At 41.6% G+C, this 18,727-nt stretch overlaps 6 non-coding genes across 6 annotated transcripts; all 6 read left to right on the top strand.

Moving 5' to 3' along the window:
- Positions 1 to 5,090: 5,090 nt before the first annotated feature.
- On the top strand, positions 5,091 to 5,173 carry TRNAL-CAG (transfer RNA leucine (anticodon CAG)). Its single transcript has one exon. It is a non-coding gene; the product is annotated as a tRNA-Leu (tRNA).
- A 2,015-nt stretch (positions 5,174 to 7,188) lies between these two features.
- On the top strand, positions 7,189 to 7,271 carry TRNAL-CAG (transfer RNA leucine (anticodon CAG)). The gene has a single exon. It is a non-coding gene; the product is annotated as a tRNA-Leu (tRNA).
- An 897-nt stretch (positions 7,272 to 8,168) lies between these two features.
- Positions 8,169 to 8,241, top strand: TRNAF-GAA (transfer RNA phenylalanine (anticodon GAA)). Its single transcript has one exon. It is a non-coding gene; the product is annotated as a tRNA-Phe (tRNA).
- Positions 8,242 to 9,286: 1,045 nt separating this feature from the next.
- Positions 9,287 to 9,369, top strand: TRNAL-CAG (transfer RNA leucine (anticodon CAG)). The gene has a single exon. It is a non-coding gene; the product is annotated as a tRNA-Leu (tRNA).
- Positions 9,370 to 10,266: 897 nt separating this feature from the next.
- TRNAF-GAA (transfer RNA phenylalanine (anticodon GAA)) lies at positions 10,267 to 10,339 on the top strand. The gene has a single exon. It is a non-coding gene; the product is annotated as a tRNA-Phe (tRNA).
- Positions 10,340 to 18,315: 7,976 nt separating this feature from the next.
- Positions 18,316 to 18,399, top strand: TRNAL-CAG (transfer RNA leucine (anticodon CAG)). The gene has a single exon. It is a non-coding gene; the product is annotated as a tRNA-Leu (tRNA).
- Positions 18,400 to 18,727: the final 328 nt, after the last annotated feature.

The raw sequence follows: 18,727 nt of genomic DNA, 5'->3' as shown, positions 1-18,727 counted from the left end.
ACTCACCACCACCAAGCTGCCTGCCCGTGTATCCATGTAACCGCTGTGAAACTGCCATGAGCCTATTGTTTGTTATTTTAGGCCTTTGATAGCCTGTGTGCGGTCCCTACTTTAAATACTCCTCCACTCACCACCAAGCTGCCTGCCCGTGTATCCATGTAACCGCTGTGAAACTGCCATGAGCCTATTGTTTGTTATTTTAGGCCTTTGATAGCCTGTGTGCGGTCCCTACTTTAAATACTCCTCCACTCACCACCAAGCTGCCTGCCCGTGTATCCATGTAACCGCTGTGAAACTGCCATGAGCCTATTGTTTGTTATGTTAGGCCTTTGATAGCCTGTCTGCGGTCCCTACTTTAAATACTCCTCCACTGACCAGACCACTGCTGCCCGTGTACCCCTGGAACCAATTATAAAGTGCCTACAGCCAGCCCATTTTCTTATGTTAGGCCTTTGAAGCCTGTCTGCGGTCCCTACTTTAAATACTCCTCCACTGACCAGACCACTGCTGCACGTGTACCCCTGGAACCAATTATAAAGTGCCTACAGCCAGCCCATTTTCTTATGTTAGGCCTTTGAAGCCTGTCTGCGGTCCCTACTTTAAATACTCCTCCACTCACCACCACCAAGCTGCCTGCCCGTGTATCCATGTAACCGCTGTGAAACTGCCATGAGCCTATTGTTTGTTATTTTAGGCCTTTGATAGCCTGTCTGCGGTCCCTACTTTAAATACTCCTCCACTCACCACCAAGCTGCCTGCCCGTGTATCCATGTAACCGCTGTGAAACTGCCATCATGAGCCTATTGTTTGTTATGTTAGGCCTTTGATAGCCTGTCTGCGGTCCCTACTTTAAATACTCCTCCACTGACCAGACCACTGCTGCCCGTGTACCCCTGGAACCAATTATAAAGTGCCTACAGCCAGCCCATTTTCTTATGTTAGGCCTTTGAAGCCTGTCTGCGGTCCCTACTTTAAATACTCCTCCACTGACCAGACCACTGCTGCCCGTGTACCCCTGGAACCAATTATAAAGTGCCTACAGCCAGCCCATTTTCTTATGTTAGGCCTTTGAAGCCTGTCTGCGGTCCCTACTTTAAATACTCCTCCACTCACCACCACCAAGCTGCCTGCCCGTCTATCCATGTAACCGCTGTAAAACTGCAATGAGCCTATTGTTTGTTATTTTAGGCCTTTGATAGCCTGTCTGCGGCCCCTACTTGCAATACTCCTCCACTGACCACAATGCTGCCTGGAGTGCCTGCCTGTGTATCCATGTAACCGATGTAAAACTGCCATGACTGCCTACTGTTTGTTATTTTAGGCCTTTGATAGCCTGTCTGCAGCCCCTACTTGCAATACTCCTCCACTGACCACACCAATGCTGCCCGTGTACCCCTGGAACCTATTTAAAAGTTCATAGAGCCTAGTTATATATTTTATTTACTATTAATAAGGCCATGATGGACTACGCTGTACCACGCTACAAGCTAACCAGTCGACACTTCTTTTGCGAGAAAAGCCATCCCAACCCTCCACCAGCATGTAGAAGACCGCATTGTCCATGCACTCTGGCAATCTGTGAGTACAAAGGTGCACCTGACAACAGACGCATGGACCTGTAGGCATGGCCACGGAAGATTACGTGTCCATTACGGCGCAATGGGTTAATGTGGTGGATGCATGGTCCACAGGGGACAGCCTACTAAGTCTGTCTGCAGTCCCTAATTCAAATTGTGCTCCACTGTCTAAATCGGAACTTCCACCTTCTGGCTTTCGGCCTATAGTATCAGAAATTAAACTGCATTTGGCCTTCAACTTTGGTTAGGGCCTACTAACGGCTTCTGCCCCTCCCTGGTGTTGCCCTCAACTAAATAAAGCTGAGCTTCAACCTTCTGCTCCAAATTACCATTTTGAAAAATGCAATAGGCTTTTCAGGCCTACTAAAGGAGTCTGTCTGTGTGCCCCTCCCTGGTGTTGTCCTCAACTAAATAAAGCTGAGCTTCAACCTTCCGGCTCTCATTATGTGGTTTTAAAAAAAAAAAATGGTGGTTAGGGCCTACTAACGGCTTCTGCCCCTCCCTGGTGTTGTCCTCAACTAAATAAAGCTGAGCTTCAACCTTCCGGCTCTCATTATGTGGTTTTAAAAAAAAAAATGGTGGTTAGGGCCTACTAACGGCTTCTGCCCCTCCCTGGTGTTGTCCTCAACTAAATAAAGCTGAGCTTCAACCTTCCGGCTCTCATTATGTGGTTTTAAAAAAAAAAAAGGTGGTTAGGGCCTACTAACGGCTTCTGCCCCTCCCTGGTGTTGTCCTCAACTAAATAAAGCTGAGCTTCAACCTTCCGGCTCTCATTATGTGGTTTTAAAAAAAAAAAAGGTGGTTAGGGCCTACTAACGGCTTCTGCCCCTCCCTGGTGTTGTCCTCAACTAAATAAAGCTGAGCTTCAACCTTCCGGCTCTCATTATGTGGTTTTAAAAAAAAAAATGGTGGTTAGGGCCTACTAACGGCTTCTGCCCCTCCCTGGTGTTGTCCTCAACTAAATAAAGCTGAGCTTCAACCTTCCGGCTCTCATTATGTGGTTTTAAAAAAAAAAAAGGTGGTTAGGGCCTACTAACGGCTTCTGCCCCTCCCTGGTGTTGTCCTCAACTAAATAAAGCTGAGCTTCAACCTTCCGGCTCTCATTATGTGGTTTTAAAAAAAAAAAGGTGGTTAGGGCCTACTAACGGCTTCTGCCCCTCCCTGGTGTTGTCCTCAACTAAATAAAGCTGAGCTTCAACCTTCCGGCTCTCATTATGTGGTTTTAAAAAAAAAAAATGGTGGTTAGGGCCTACTAACGGCTTCTGCCCCTCCCTGGTGTTGTCCTCAACTAAATAAAGCTGAGCTTCAACCTTCCGGCTCTCATTAAGTGGTTTTAAAAAAAAAATGGTGGTTAGGGCCTACTAACGGCTTCTGCCCCTCCCTGGTGTTGCCCTCAACTAAATAAAGCTGAGCTTCAACCTTCTGCTCCAAATTACCATTTTAAAAAATGCAATAGGCTTTTCCGGCCTACTAAAGGTGTCTGCCCCTCCCTGGTGTTGTCCTCAACTGAACAAAGCTGAGCTTCCACATTCTGGCTTTCGCCCTATACTATCAGATATTAAACTGCATTTGGCCTACTAGTGTGGTTAGGCCCTTGAAACAGTGTCTGCTGCTCTTGGGTTTGCTACTCCACTGAACAAAGCAATGCCGCCTGTTTAGTCCTGTTACCAATTTTGAACTGCATGTAGCCTACTTTATTCTTTGGCCCTATATCTGTTTCCTCCTCATCCTGCCCATTGCCCAGCCACTGCTAAATGAGTCTGCTGGTACATTGACCGAGACCACTACATTCCCCTTGTACTCTACACAGCCAGAATCTGTCCCTGCTGAAAGTAAGGTTCCCCTTCCCGCATGTTATACCACCTTACACAGGGACAAAGAGGAAGGTGCAGATGAAAGTGCAGGTTCCTTCATCAGGTGGGGGGGCATACTCGTTGGCGACGTCACTGGCACAGGGCCCCTCAGAGTACGCAAAAGTGTCGCTGCTGGTGGGAGGCGCCCCCGCCATGCAAACACACCGCCGTACTTTGAGGGGCCCTGTGCCAGTGGCAATGCGAACGAGTGGGCCCCCCCCCTGCTTGCTCAGGATCACAGCACTTGCAACTTTTAAATAATTACCTTTCCCTGCAACACCGCCGTGACGTAGTCCGCATTTCCTGGGCCCACGAAAAACTTGAGCCGGCCCTACTCCCCCCACAACTTTTGCCAAATGACCCCCAATTCCCTATGCCCAACTATTATTATAAAGTTAATTAAGATTGACAAGCTTCAGAAACAAGAATGGATGTTTTTGGCATTAAAATGGGCACTGTAGGTGTTTTCCTGGCCTCCACTCACTGCCGACTATGCTTCCCCATTGACTTGCATTGGGTTTCGTGTTTCGGTCGATCCCCGACTTTTAGCGATAATCGGCCGACTGCACTCGACTCGACTCTGGACAAAATCGGGTTTCCCAAAACCCTACTCGATCTTAAAAAAATGAAAGTCGCTCAACCCTAATACTGACATCTAAGTTTCAGCATATTTTGGGACAAATGTCCCAAATGTTTCTTCTTCGGTCTAAGAGAGACTGCGACCTGAACGCAGCGCCTTAGACCACTCGGCCATCCTGACTTCTTGTGGATTCTGTGCCTTAACTCTTTCCAAGTTAGTCAGAAGAAATATGACCAGTAATTGCCATTGAAAATTATTTTAAAATATTTAATATTACAGTTTTTATTTCAATACATTTGTTTAAACTATTAGTTATCAAGCCTATTTTGAGCTAAATGGCCAAGCCCCATTTTAAAAAAATATGACTTTTATCACTGTATGCAGTAATAACTCTGGAATGCTGGGTTTCTGCTGTTTTGGTACTTTTGGTACTCTGCAAATTTTACCTGCAAACTATTCTTGCAAAATCTGCATTCCAAAATCCAAATAGCGCTCTTATTTTCAAAGCCCTGCTGTGTGGCCAAACAGTAGATTCTGAAGAAATATGGTGCATCACCGCATTTTGTGAGAAATCTAACATTTCTAACATCCTAACAAAATAAAAGGAGGTTTGAAAGTGAATGCTGACAAAAAGTACACATATGAAAAATGCTATTTATTTACATTTTTGTGTGGTGCAACAAGTTGGTTTAAGGATATAAGCAGTCAAAGAATAAAACTGACTAATATTTCAAAATTTTAAACAAAATTTAGATATTTTCACAGAAAAAAACTAAAAATATATTGACCTAAATTTACAGTTAATGTAAAGTACAATGTGTCACAAAAAACACTTTCAGAATTACAGGGATATGTAGAAGCATTCCAGAGTTATTACTGCATACAGTGATAAAAGTCATATTTTTTTAAAATGGGGCTTGGCCATTTAGCTCAAAATAGGCTTGATAACTAATAGTTTAAACAAATGTATTGAAATAAAAACTGTAATATTAAATATTTTAAAATAATTTTCAATGACAATTACTGGTCATATTTCTGCTGACTAACTTGGAAAGAGTTAAGGCACAGAATCCACAAGAAGTCAGGATGGCCGAGCGGTCTAAGGCGCTGCGTTCAGGTCGCAGTCTCTCTTGGAGGCGTGGGTTCAAATCCCACTTCTGACATCACCTTTTCATGAAACTATACTGATTCTCAGTCAATTATTGATTAGATGGGGATCAAACCAAACTTAGCAATGGGCCTTAAAAAACCAGATCCCAAAGTTACCACTACCTGGGAGTCTTTGGGGTGAATCTGAAATTGTCGTCTATAAACGGAACTCTAGGACCGTGAAATAGTTTTTATGTGCATATGTTAGCTGTCTTGGCACTATAAAAATACTGCGGGCGGTCAATGGGGCGGGACTATTTCAACTCTTTCTGTTCTCTTTCCCTATTAGGGCGGAGACTCCACATCCTATGGGGCTGTTCTGGGAGATTTCTATAAACTGAATTGCCGGTAAGTCTAATTTCATATTTGATTACCTCATTCATCAATAGACCATAAAAATACTTAATAAACAAAAGCTTAAAAGGTAGGTAATCATAGTTTTAAAGTCTGAAATGCACATGCGATACTGACATCTAAGTTTCAGCACATTTTGGGACAAATGTTTTCACATTGAAAGTTAACAATCATTAAAATATTTTCTCTAAATTGTTGTCTCCTTTTTTGCTCCAATTATTTGCATTTAATAACAAATAAAACTTGATGTAACATTATGCATGCACATTGTCTTTTATGTGCAACCATAACCTGTCTCACAAACACAGGGTTTGAATGAACCTGATGAATGGAGTCAAATTGAAAATGTAAAAAAATCTCTGTCAAAATTGCTGTTTTTTTCTACTCATTCACAAAGAGTTAATGAAAGTTATTAAATATGTACAACAAATTAGCAGGAGTTTCAAATAGAAATCATGCTGCAAAAACCAGTCAAAGCAAAAATAAAAATATCTACTTTCAGGGGTTTCGCTTGACATTTGCCAAGTGTCTAGCACTCCTAAAGTTGTTTGTGTTTGGCTGAAATACCTCAGATGGGAGAGCGTTAGACTGAAGATCTAAAGGTCCCTGGTTCGATCCCGGGTTTCGGCAACATCATTTTTCTTGATTCTTTACATTTTAAGGAGAAAATAAACAAAGCACGTGGACTGATTATTTAAAGAAAATGTAAAAGGCCTAAAAATCTTAACTATCTACAGAAAATAAAATGTTAAAAAGATGAGAAATGGGAACTTTTCCATTTGAGCAAATTATTATTTTTTTGTAATTTTTCCTCTGTTTTGTTTATTTCCATTTCACTTAGCTGTAAGAGGATTTAAAGGGAACCTGATAGCTGATAAAGAAAGCATGTATCAGACACTAGCTGAATGATTTCAACCATGTATGTTTGACTATGAAATGCTGTGGTGTATATGAATTCATTGTGAGAAGTAATTTCTAAAATGGGGTCACTTTGGGGGGGTTTCTGCTGTTTTGGTACTTTTGGTACTCTGCAAATTTTACCTGCAAACTATTCTTGCAAAATCTGCATTCCAAAATCCAAATAGCGCTCTTATTTTCAAAGCCCTGCTGTGTGGCCAAACAGTAGATTCTGAAGAAATATGGTGCATCACCGCATTTTGTGAGAAATCTAACATTTCTAACATCCTAACAAAATAAAAGGAGGTTTGAAAGTGAATGCTGACAAAAAGTACACATATGAAAAATGCTATTTATTTACATTTTTGTGTGGTGCAACAAGTTGGTTTAAGGATATAAGCAGTCAAAGAATAAAACTGACTAATATTTCAAAATTTTAAACAAAATTTAGATATTTTCACAGAAAAAAACTAAAAATATATTGACCTAAATTTACAGTTAATGTAAAGTACAATGTGTCACAAAAAACACTTTCAGAATTACAGGGATATGTAGAAGCATTCCAGAGTTATTACTGCATACAGTGATAAAAGTCATATTTTTTTAAAATGGGGCTTGGCCATTTAGCTCAAAATAGGCTTGATAACTAATAGTTTAAACAAATGTATTGAAATAAAAACTGTAATATTAAATATTTTAAAATAATTTTCAATGACAATTACTGGTCATATTTCTGCTGACTAACTTGGAAAGAGTTAAGGCACAGAATCCACAAGAAGTCAGGATGGCCGAGCGGTCTAAGGCGCTGCGTTCAGGTCGCAGTCTCTCTTGGAGGCGTGGGTTCAAATCCCACTTCTGACATCACCTTTTCATGAAACTATACTGATTCTCAGTCAATTATTGATTAGATGGGGATCAAACCAAACTTAGCAATGGGCCTTAAAAAACCTGATCCCAAAGTTACCACTACCTGGGAGTCTTTGGGGTGAATCTGAAATTGTCGTCTATAAACGGAACTCTAGGACCGTGAAATAGTTTTTATGTGCATATGTTAGCTGTCTTGGCACTATAAAAATACTGCGGGCGGTCAATGGGGCGGGACTATTTCAACTCTTTGTGTTCTCTTTCCCTATTAGGGCGGAGACTCCACATCCTATGGGGCTGTTCTGGGAGATTTCTATAAACTGAATTGCCGGTAAGTCTAATTTCATATTTGATTACCTCATTCATCAATAGACCATAAAAATACTTAATAAACAAAAGCTTAAAAGGTAGGTAATCATAGTTTTAAAGTCTGAAATGCACATGCGATACTGACATCTAAGTTTCAGCACATTTTGGGACAAATGTTTTCACATTGAAAGTTAACAATCATTAAAATATTTTCTCTAAATTGTTGTCTCCTTTTTTGCTCCAATTATTTGCATTTAATAACAAATAAAACTTGATGTAACATTATGCATGCACATTGTCTTTTATGTGCAACCATCACCTGTCTCACAAACACAGGGTTTGAATGAACCTGATGAATGGAGTCAAATTGAAAATGTAAAAAAATCTCTGTCAAAATTGCTGTTTTTTTCTACTCATTCACAAAGAGTTAATGAAAGTTATTACATATGTACAACAAATTAGCACGAGTTTCAAATAGAAATCATGCTGCAAAAACCAGTCAAAGCAAAAATAAAAATATCTACTTTCAGGGGTTTCGCTTGACATTTGCCAAGTGTCTAGCACTCCTAAAGTTGTTTGTGTTTGGCCGAAATATCTCAGATGGGAGAGCGTTAGACTGAAGATCTAAAGGTCCCTGGTTCGATCCCGGGTTTCGGCAACATCACTTTTCTTGATTCTTTACATTTTAAGGAGAAAATAAACAAAGCACGTGGACTGATTATTTAAAGAAAATGTAAAAGGGCTAAAAATCTTAACTATCTACAGAAAATAAAATGTTAAAAAGATGAGAAATGGGAACTTTTCCATTTGAGCAAATTATTATTTTTTTGTAATTTTTCCTCTGTTTTGTTTATTTCCATTTCACTTAGCTGTAAGAGGATTTAAAGGGAACCTGATAGCTGATAAAGAAAGCATGTATCAGACACTAGCTGAATGATTTCAACCATGTATGTTTGACTATGAAATGCTGTGGTGTATATGAATTCATTGTGAGAAGTAATTTCTAAAATGGGGTCACTTTGGGGGGGTTTCTGCTGTTTTGGTACTTTTGGTACTCTGCAAATTTTACCTGCAAACTATTCTTGCAAAATCTGCATTCCAAAATCCAAATAGCGCTCTTATTTTCAAAGCCCTGCTGTGTGGCCAAACAGTAGATTCTGAAGAAATATGGTGCATCACCGCATTTTGTGAGAAATCTAACATTTCTAACATCCTAACAAAATAAAAGGAGGTTTGAAAGTGAATGCTGACAAAAAGTACACATATGAAAAATGCTATTTATTTACATTTTTGTGTGGTGCAACAAGTTGGTTTAAGGATATAAGCAGTCAAAGAATAAAACTGACTAATATTTCAAAATTTTAAACAAAATTTAGATATTTTCACAGAAAAAAACTAAAAATATATTGACCTAAATTTACAGTTAATGTAAAGTACAATGTGTCACAAAAAACACTTTCAGAATTACAGGGATATGTAGAAGCATTCCAGAGTTATTACTGCATACAGTGATAAAAGTCATATTTTTTTAAAATGGGGCTTGGCCATTTAGCTCAAAATAGGCTTGATAACTAATAGTTTAAACAAATGTATTGAAATAAAAACTGTAATATTAAATATTTTAAAATAATTTTCAATGACAATTACTGGTCATATTTCTGCTGACTAACTTGGAAAGAGTTAAGGCACAGAATCCACAAGAAGTCAGGATGGCCGAGCGGTCTAAGGCGCTGCGTTCAGGTCGCAGTCTCTCTTGGAGGCGTGGGTTCAAATCCCACTTCTGACATCACCTTTTCATGAAACTATACTGATTCTCAGTCAATTATTGATTAGATGGGGATCAAACCAAACTTAGCAATGGGCCTTAAAAAACCTGATCCCAAAGTTACCACTACCTGGGAGTCTTTGGGGTGAATCTGAAATTGTCGTCTATAAACGGAACTCTAGGACCGTGAAATAGTTTTTATGTGCATATGTTAGCTGTCTTGGCACTATAAAAATACTGCGGGCGGTCAATGGGGCGGGACTATTTCAACTCTTTGTGTTCTCTTTCCCTATTAGGGCGGAGACTCCACATCCTATGGGGCTGTTCTGGGAGATTTCTATAAACTGAATTGCCGGTAAGTCAAATTTCATATTTGATTACCTCATTCATCAATAGACCATAAAAATACTTAATAAACAAAAGCTTAAAAGGTAGGTAATCATAGTTTTAAAGTCTGAAATGCACATGCGATACTGACATCTAAGTTTCAGCACATTTTGGGACAAATGTTTTCACATTGAAAGTTAACAATCATTAAAATATTTTCTCTAAATTGTTGTCTCCTTTTTTGCTCCAATTATTTGCATTTAATAACAAATAAAACTTGATGTAACATTATGCATGCACATTGTCTTTTATGTGCAACCATCACCTGTCTCACAAACACAGGGTTTGAATGAACCTGATGAATGGAGTCAAATTGAAAATGTAAAAAAATCTCTGTCAAAATTGCTGTTTTTTTCTACTCATTCACAAAGAGTTAATGAAAGTTATTACATATGTACAACAAATTAGCACGAGTTTCAAATAGAAATCATGCTGCAAAAACCAGTCAAAGCAAAAATAAAAATATCTACTTTCAGGGGTTTCGCTTGACATTTGCCAAGTGTCTAGCACTCCTAAAGTTGTTTGTGTTTGGCCGAAATAGCTCAGATGGGAGAGCGTTAGACTGAAGATCTAAAGGTCCCTGGTTCGATCCCGGGTTTCGGCAACATCACTTTTCTTGATTCTTTACATTTTAAGGAGAAAATAAACAAAGCACGTGGACTGATTATTTAAAGAAAATGTAAAAGGCCTAAAAATCTTAACTATCTACAGAAAATAAAATGTTAAAAAGATGAGAAATGGGAACTTTTCCATTTGAGCAAATTATTATTTTTTTGTAATTTTTCCTCTGTTTTGTTTATTTCCATTTCACTTAGCTGTAAGAGGATTTAAAGGGAACCTGATAGCTGATAAAGAAAGCATGTATCAGACACTAGCTGAATGATTTCAACCATGTATGTTTGACTATGAAATGCTGTGGTGTATATGAATTCATTGTGAGAAGTAATTTCTAAAATGGGGTCACTTTGGGGGGGTTTCTGCTGTTTTGGTACTTTTGGTACTCTGCAAATTTTACCTGCAAACTATTCTTGCAAAATCTGCATTCCAAAATCCAAATAGCGCTCTTATTTTCAAAGCCCTGCTGTGTGGCCAAACAGTAGATTCTGAAGAAATATGGTGCATCACCGCATTTTGTGAGAAATCTAACATTTCTAACATCCTAACAAAATAAAAGGAGGTTTGAAAGTGAATGCTGACAAAAAGTACACATATGAAAAATGCTATTTATTTACATTTTTGTGTGGTGCAACAAGTTGGTTTAAGGATATAAGCAGTCAAAGAATAAAACTGACTAATATTTCAAAATTTTAAACAAAATTTAGATATTTTCACAGAAAAAAACTAAAAATATATTGACCTAAATTTACAGTTAATGTAAAGTACAATGTGTCACAAAAAACACTTTCAGAATTACAGGGATATGTAGAAGCATTCCAGAGTTATTACTGCATACAGTGATAAAAGTCATATTTTTTTAAAATGGGGCTTGGCCATTTAGCTCAAAATAGGCTTGATAACTAATAGTTTAACCCCTTAACGACCGCCGATACGCCTTTTAACGGCGGCCGCTAAGGGTACTTAAACCACAGCGCCGTTAATTAACGGCGCTGTGGAAAAAGTGAATAGCACCCCCCAGAGTCGGATTTTCTCTGGGGTCTCGGTTGCCGAGGGTAGCCGAGACCCCAGAGAACATGATTCGGGGGGTTTTTACCGACCCCCGAGTTGCGATCGCCGGTAATTAACCGTTTACCGGCGGTCGCAACAAAAAAAAAAAAACGCGATTTGCCGTTTAATTTCTCTGTCCTCCGATGTGATCGCACATCGGAGGACAGAGAAATGTGGTCCCCGATGGCCCCCAATAGCCCCCCAATACTTACCTACCTCCCCCGGTGCTCCTCGTGTCTCCCCATGGGCGCCGCCATCTTTTTTCCGGGAAAAAATGGCGGGCGCACGCGCAGTGCGCCCGCCGCCCGGCACCCGGATGTTCTTTGGGGTCTCGGCTGCCGGGGGTAGCCGAGACCCCAAAGAACATGATCGGGGTCGATTTGCACCGACCCCTGCTTTACGATCGCCGGTAATTAACAGTTTACCGGCGACCGCAAAAAAAAAAAAAAAAAAAGCGATCAGTTATTTCTCTGTCCTCTGATGTGATCGCACATCAGAGGACAGAGAAATAGGGGGATTCGGGGACCCTATCATACTCACCCGGGGTCCCTGGGTCCTCTTCTGTCTTCTCCTGCCAGCCGGCTTTTTCATCATGGCGGGCGCATGCGCAGTGCGCCCGCCATCTGCTGCCATCTGCCGGCCGGCAGGAGAAGACAAGTTGGGGCTAAAATTAGGGTTAGGGTTAGGGTTAGAGTTAGGGTTAGGGTTAGAGTTAGGGTTAGGGTTGGGGCTAAATTTAGGGTTAGGGTTAGGGCTAGGGTTAGGGTTAGGCTACTTTCACACTAGCGTTTTTTGGCTTCCGTCGCAATGCGTCGTTGGAGAAAAAACGCATCCTGCAAAAGTGCTTGCAGGATGCGTTTTTTCTCCATTGGCTTGCATTAGCGACGCATTGCGACGGATTGCCACATGTCGCATCTGTCGTGCGACGGATGCGTCGTGCTTCGGCGGACCGTCGACACAAAAAAAACTACATGTAACTTTTTTGTGCGACGTGTCCCACATATTTCAGTGCCACGTGCCACGTATTTAAGTGACACGTGCCACGTATCAAAGTGCCACGTGCCACATATTTCAGTGCCACGTATCAAAGTGCCACGTGCCACGTATCAAAGTGCCACGTGCCACATATTTCAGTGCCACGTGCCACGTATCAAAGTGCCACGTGCCACGTATCAAAGTGCCATGTGCCACATCTTTCAGTGCCACGTGCCACGTATTTAAGAGACACGTGCCACGTATCAAAGTGCCACGTGCCACATATTTCAGTGCCACGTGCCACGTATTTAAGTGACACGTGCCACGTATCAAAGTGCCACGTGCCACATATTTCAGTGCCACGTATCAAAGTGCCACATGCCACGTATCAAAGTGCCACGTGCCACGTATCAAAGTGCCACGTGCCACATATTTCAGTGCCACGTGCCACGTATCAAAGTGCCACGTGCCACGTATCAAAGTGCCACGTGCCACATCTTTCAGTGCCACGTATTTAAGTGACACGTGCCACGTATCAAAGTGCCACGTATCACGTATTTCAGTGCCACGTATTTAAGTGACACGTATCACGTATAAGTGCCACGTGTCACGTATTTAATTGCCACATATTTAAGTGCCACGTATCAAGATTTTCCATGGAGAACAGACACATCCAGAGATATGTCTGCTCTCCACGGCTGCAGCAACACACTGACAGGAGCCATAGTTCCTGTCGGTGTGTCACTGCGCATGCGCGAGCGAGTTTACCGGCGGTCATTGACCCCGGCACTCTTGCTTAACGGCAGTGCTGCGTGGGAAAGTTCAACGCAGCTGTACTGCTGTTAACCGAGACGCCGGAGTCATTGAACTCCGGAACAGTACGCGATATACTGCTAGGAGCTTCGCTCCTGGCAGTGTATCGCCGGAGAGCAGCCGATCGGCGTGGGACACTCGTTTTATGGATTCTGCGGACAGGGAGTATGAATTTGGTTTATTATTTTTGGATTTTTTCCTGGAGGATCGAGGGCTTCGCCTACAAGTGTGCTGTTGGTGAGTATATACTCTGTGTTATATGTTGTATGTACTGTGTGTCATGTATGTGTATTGTGTGTAGGTGTTTTGTGTAACTTTACAATTGTGCTAAGTCGCCGGACACAGGGACAACTCTCCCATCCTAAGACCGGATGGGAGTAGTAGTCCCATACGGCGACTTAGCACAATGGTGGCACTAGCGTCGCATGGGGACACACACACGCACACACACGCACACACACGCACACACACACACACACACAAGAACTCCATGCTGCTTCACTGGGGGGCGGGGGCTTCCCTCTTCCTGTCCGACGTCACGTCCGGTCCTGGGTGTCAACCCCTCCGTACAAAGACGCCGACACCCAGGACAAAGGCGCTGTGTGTGGAAGGTAATATGGGGCCCTAGGGGGATACGCAGACACGCCGCTGCGTAAAGAATTGACATGTCAATTCTTTTTACGCCGGCGTGTTTGCAGACAAAAGCGCCGCGTTTTTTTGCGGTGTGTCTGAACGGCAAAGTGAATTTCTCATTCACTTTGCCGGCAGACGAAAATGACATTGCGCATTTTTGAAAAGCGCCCGCAAAATAGCGCTCAAAAATGCGCTATGTCTGAAAGTAGCCTAAGGCTTCTTTCACACTTGCGTCGGTACGGGGCGGTCGCAATGCGTCGGCCCGATGTACCGACGCACGTTGTGAAAATTGTGCACAACGTGGGCAGCGGATGCAGTTTTTCAACGCATCCGCTGCCCAGTCTATGTCCTGGGGAGGAGGGGGCAGAGTTACAGCCACGCATCCGCGGAAATGGCGGACGCGACGTACAAAAAAAAGGTTACATTGAACTTTTTTTGTGACGACGGGGGCTAAAGTTATGGTTAGGGTTGGGGCTAAAGTTAGGGTTGGGGCTAAAGTTAGGGTTAGAGTTGGGATTAGGGTTAGGGTTTGGATTAGGGTTGGGATTAGTGTTACGTTTGGGATTAGGGTTGGGATTAGGGTTAGGGTTGGGATTAGGGTTAGGGGTGTGTTGGATTTAGGGTTTTGATTAGGGTTATGGTTAGGGTTGAGATTAGGGCTGTTTTGGGGTTAGGGTTGTGATTATCGTTAGGGTTGTGATTAGGATTATGGATCGGGTTGAGATTAGGGTTAGGGCTGTGTTGGGGTTAGGGTTGGAGTTAGAATTGGGGGGTTTCCACTGTTTAGGTACATCAGGGGGTCTCCAAACACGACAGCCAATTTTGCGCTAAAAAAGTCAAATGGTACTCCCTCCCTTCTGAGCTCTGCCGTGCGCCCAAACAGTGGTTTACCCCCACATATGGGGCATCAGCGTACTCGGGATAAATTGGACAACAACTTTTGGGGTCCAATTTCTCCTGTTACCCTTGTGAAAATAAAAACTTGGGGGCTAAAAATCTTTTTTGTTGGAAAAAAATATATTTTTTTATTTTCACTACTCTGCATTATAAATTTCTGTGAAGCACTTGAGCTTTCAAAGTTCTCACCACATATCTAGATAAGTTCCTTAGGGGGTCTAGTTTCCAAAATTTGGTCACTTGTGGGGGTTTCTACTGTTTAGGTACATTAGGGGTCTGCAAACGCAACATAACGCCCGCAGACAATTCTATCAAAGTCTGCATTGCAAAATGGCGCTCCTTCCCTTCCGAGCTCTGCCGTGCGCCCAAACAGTGGTTTACCCCCACATATGGGGTACCAGCATACTCAGGACAAATTGGACAACAACTTTTGGGGTCCAATTTCTCTTGTTACCCTTGTGAAAATAAAAATTTGGGGGCTAAAAAAATCTTTTTTGTGGGAAAAAAAATATTTTTTATTTTCACTACTCTGCATTATAAACTTCTGTGAAGCACTTGGGCATTCAAAGTTCTCACCACATATCTAGATAAGTTCCTTGGGGGGTCTATTTTCCAAAATGGGGTCACTTGTTGGGGGTTTCTACTGTTTAGGTACATTAGGGGTCTGCAAAGGCAACATAACGCCCGCAGACAATTCTATCAAAGTCTGCATTCCAAAATGGCACTCCTTCCCTTCCGAGCTCTGCCATGCGCCCAAACAGTGGTTTACCCCCACATATGGGGTACCAGCATACTCAGGACAAATTGGACAACAACTTTTGGGGTCCAATTTCTCTTGTTACCCTTGTGAAAATAAAAACATGGGGGCTAAAAAATCTTTATTGTTAAAAAATATATATTTTTTATTTTCACGACTCTGCATTATAAACTTCTGTGATGCACTTGGGCATTCAAAGTTCTCACTACACATCTAGATAAGTTCCATGGGGGGTCTAGTTTCCAAAATGGGGTCACTTTTGGGGGGTTTCTGCTGTTTAGGCACATCAGGGGCTCTCCAAACGCGACATGGCGTCCGATCTCAATTCCAGTCAATTTTGCATTGAAAAGTCAAATGGCGCTCCTTTGCTTCCGAGCTCAGCCATGCGCCCAAACAGTGGTTTACCCCCACATATGGGGTGTCGGCGTACTCAAGACTAATTGTAAAACAGCTTCTGGGGTCCATTTTCTCCTGTTACCCTTGGTAAAATAAAAATTTGGAGGCAAAAAGATCATTTTTGTAGAAAAAATGCGATTTTTTTATTTTCACGGCTCTACGTTATAAACTTCTGTGAAGCACCTGGGGGTTTAAAGTGCTCACCACACATCTAGATAAGTTCCTTAAGGGGTCTAGTTTCCAAAATGGTGTCATATGTGGGGGGTCTCTACTGTTTAGGCACATCAGCGGCTCTCCAAACGTGACATGGCGTCCGATCTCAATTCCAGCCAATTCTACATTGAAAAAGTAAAACGACACTCCTTCTCTTCCAAGCTCTGCGGTGCGCCCAAACAGTGGTTTACCCCCATATATGGGGTATCGACGTACTCAGGAGAAATTGCACAACAACTTTTGTGGTCTAATTTCTCCTGTTACCCTTGTGAAAATAAAAATTTGGGGGCAAAAAGATCATTTTTGTAGAAAAAATTAGATTTTTTATTTTCACGGCTCTACGTTATAAACTTCTGTGAAGCACTTGGGGGTTCAAAGTGCTCACCACACATCTAGATAAGTTCCTTGGGGGGTTTAGTTTCCAAAATGGTATCACTTGTGGGGGGTTTCCACTGTTTAGGCACATCAGGGACTCTCCAAACGCGACATGGCATCCGATCTCAATTCCAGCCAATTCTGCATTGAAAAAGTCAAACGGTGCTCCTTCACTTCCAAGCTCTGCGGTGCGCCCAAACAGTGGTTTACCTCCACATATGGGGTATCAACGTACTCAGGAGAAATTGCACAACAACTTTTGTGGTCTAATTTCTCCTGTTACCCTTGTGAAAATAAAAATTTTGGGGCAAAAAGATCATTTTTGTAGAAAAAATGAGATTTTTTATTTTCACGGCTCTACGTTATATAAACTTCTGTGAAGCACTTGGGGGTTCAAAGTGCTCACCACACATCTAGATAAGTTCCTTGGGGGGTCTAGTTTCCAAAATGGTATCACTTGTGGGGGGTTTCCACTGTTTAGGCACATCAGGGACTCTCCAAACGCGACATGGCATCCGATCTCAATTCCAGCCAATTCTGCATTGAAAAAGTCAAACGGTGCTCCTTCACTTCCAAGCTCTGCGGTGCGCCCAAACAGTGGTTTACCTCCACACATGGGGTATCGACGTACTCAGGAGAAATTGCACAACAACTTTTGTGGTCTAATTTCTCCTGTTACCCTTGTGAAAATAAAAATTTTGGGGCAAAAAGATCATTTTTGTAGAAAAAATGCGATTTTTTATTTTCACGGCTCTACGTTATAAACTTCTGTGAAGCACTTGGGGGTTCAAAGTGCTCACCACACATCTAGATAAGTTCCTTGGGGGGTCTAGTTTCCAAAATGGTGTCACTTGTGGGGGGTTTCCACTGTTTAGGCACATTAGGGGCTCTCCAAACGCGACATGGCGTCCGATCTCAATTCCAGCCAATTCTGCATTGAAACAGTCAAACGGTGCTCCTTCACTTCCAAGCTCTGCGGTGCGCCCAAACAGTGGTTTACCTCCACATATGGGGTATCGGCGTACTCAGGAAAAATTGCACAACAAAATTTGTGGTTAAATTTCTGTTTTTACACTTGTGAAAATTAAAAAAAATGGTTCTGAAGTAAAATGTTTGCAAAAAAAAGTAAAATGTTCATTTTTTTCTTCCACATTGTTTTAGTTCCTGTGAAGTACGTAAAGGGTTAATAAACTTCTTGAATGTGGTTTTGAGCAGCTTGAGGGGTGCAGTTTTTAGAATGGTGTCACACTTGGTTATTTTCTATCATATAGACCCCTCAAAATCACTTCAAAGGTGATGTGGTCCCTAAAAAAAACATGGTGTTGTAAAAATGAGAAATTGCTGGTCAACTTTTAACCCTTATAACTCCCTAACAAAAAAAAAAATTGTTTCCAAAATTGTGCTGATGTAAAGTAGACATGTGAGAAATGTTATTTATTAACTATTTTTTGTGACATATCTCTCTGATTTAAGGGCATAAAAATACAAAGTTTGAAAATTGCAAAATTTTAAAAATTTTCGCCATATTTCCATTTTTTTCATAAATAATCGCAAGTAATATCGAAGAAATGTTACAACTAACTTGAAGTACAACATGTCACGAAAAAACAATCTCAGAATCAGCGGGATCCGATAAAGCGTTCCAGAGTTATAACCTCATAAAGTGACACTGGTCAGAATTGTAAAAATTGGCTCGGTCATTAAGTACCAAATTGGCTCTGTCACTAAGGGGTTAAACAAATGTATTGAAATAAAAACTGTAATATTAAATATTTTAAAATAATTTTCAATGACAATTACTGGTCATATTTCTGCTGACTAACTTGCAAAGAGTTAAGGCACAGAATCCACGAGAAGTCAGGATGGCCGAGAGGTCTAAGGCGCTGCGTTCAGGTCGCAGTCTCTCTTGGAGGCTGTGGGTTCAAATCCCACTTCTGACATCACCTTTTCATGAAACTATACTGATTCTCAGTCAATTATTGATTAGATGGGTATCAAGCCAAACTTAGCAATGGGCCTTAAAAAACCTGATCCCAAAGTTACCACTACCTGGGAGTCTTTGGGGTGAATCTGAAATTGTCGTCTATAAACGGAACTCTAGGACCGTGAAATAGTTTTTATGTGCATATGTTAGCTGTCTTGGCACTATAAAAATACTGCGGGCGGTCAATGGGGCGGGACTATTTCAACTCTTTGTGTTCTCTTTCCCTATTAGGGCGGAGACTCCACATCCTATGGGGCTGTTCTGTGAGATTTCTATAAACTGAA

The sequence above is a fragment of the Ranitomeya variabilis genome, chromosome 4, assembly GCF_051348905.1.
Source record: "Ranitomeya variabilis isolate aRanVar5 chromosome 4, aRanVar5.hap1, whole genome shotgun sequence".
NCBI classification, from domain to species: domain Eukaryota; kingdom Metazoa; phylum Chordata; class Amphibia; order Anura; family Dendrobatidae; genus Ranitomeya; species Ranitomeya variabilis.
Note: the sequence above shows the minus strand (reverse complement) of the source record. Positions and strands in the feature narration are given on the sequence as shown.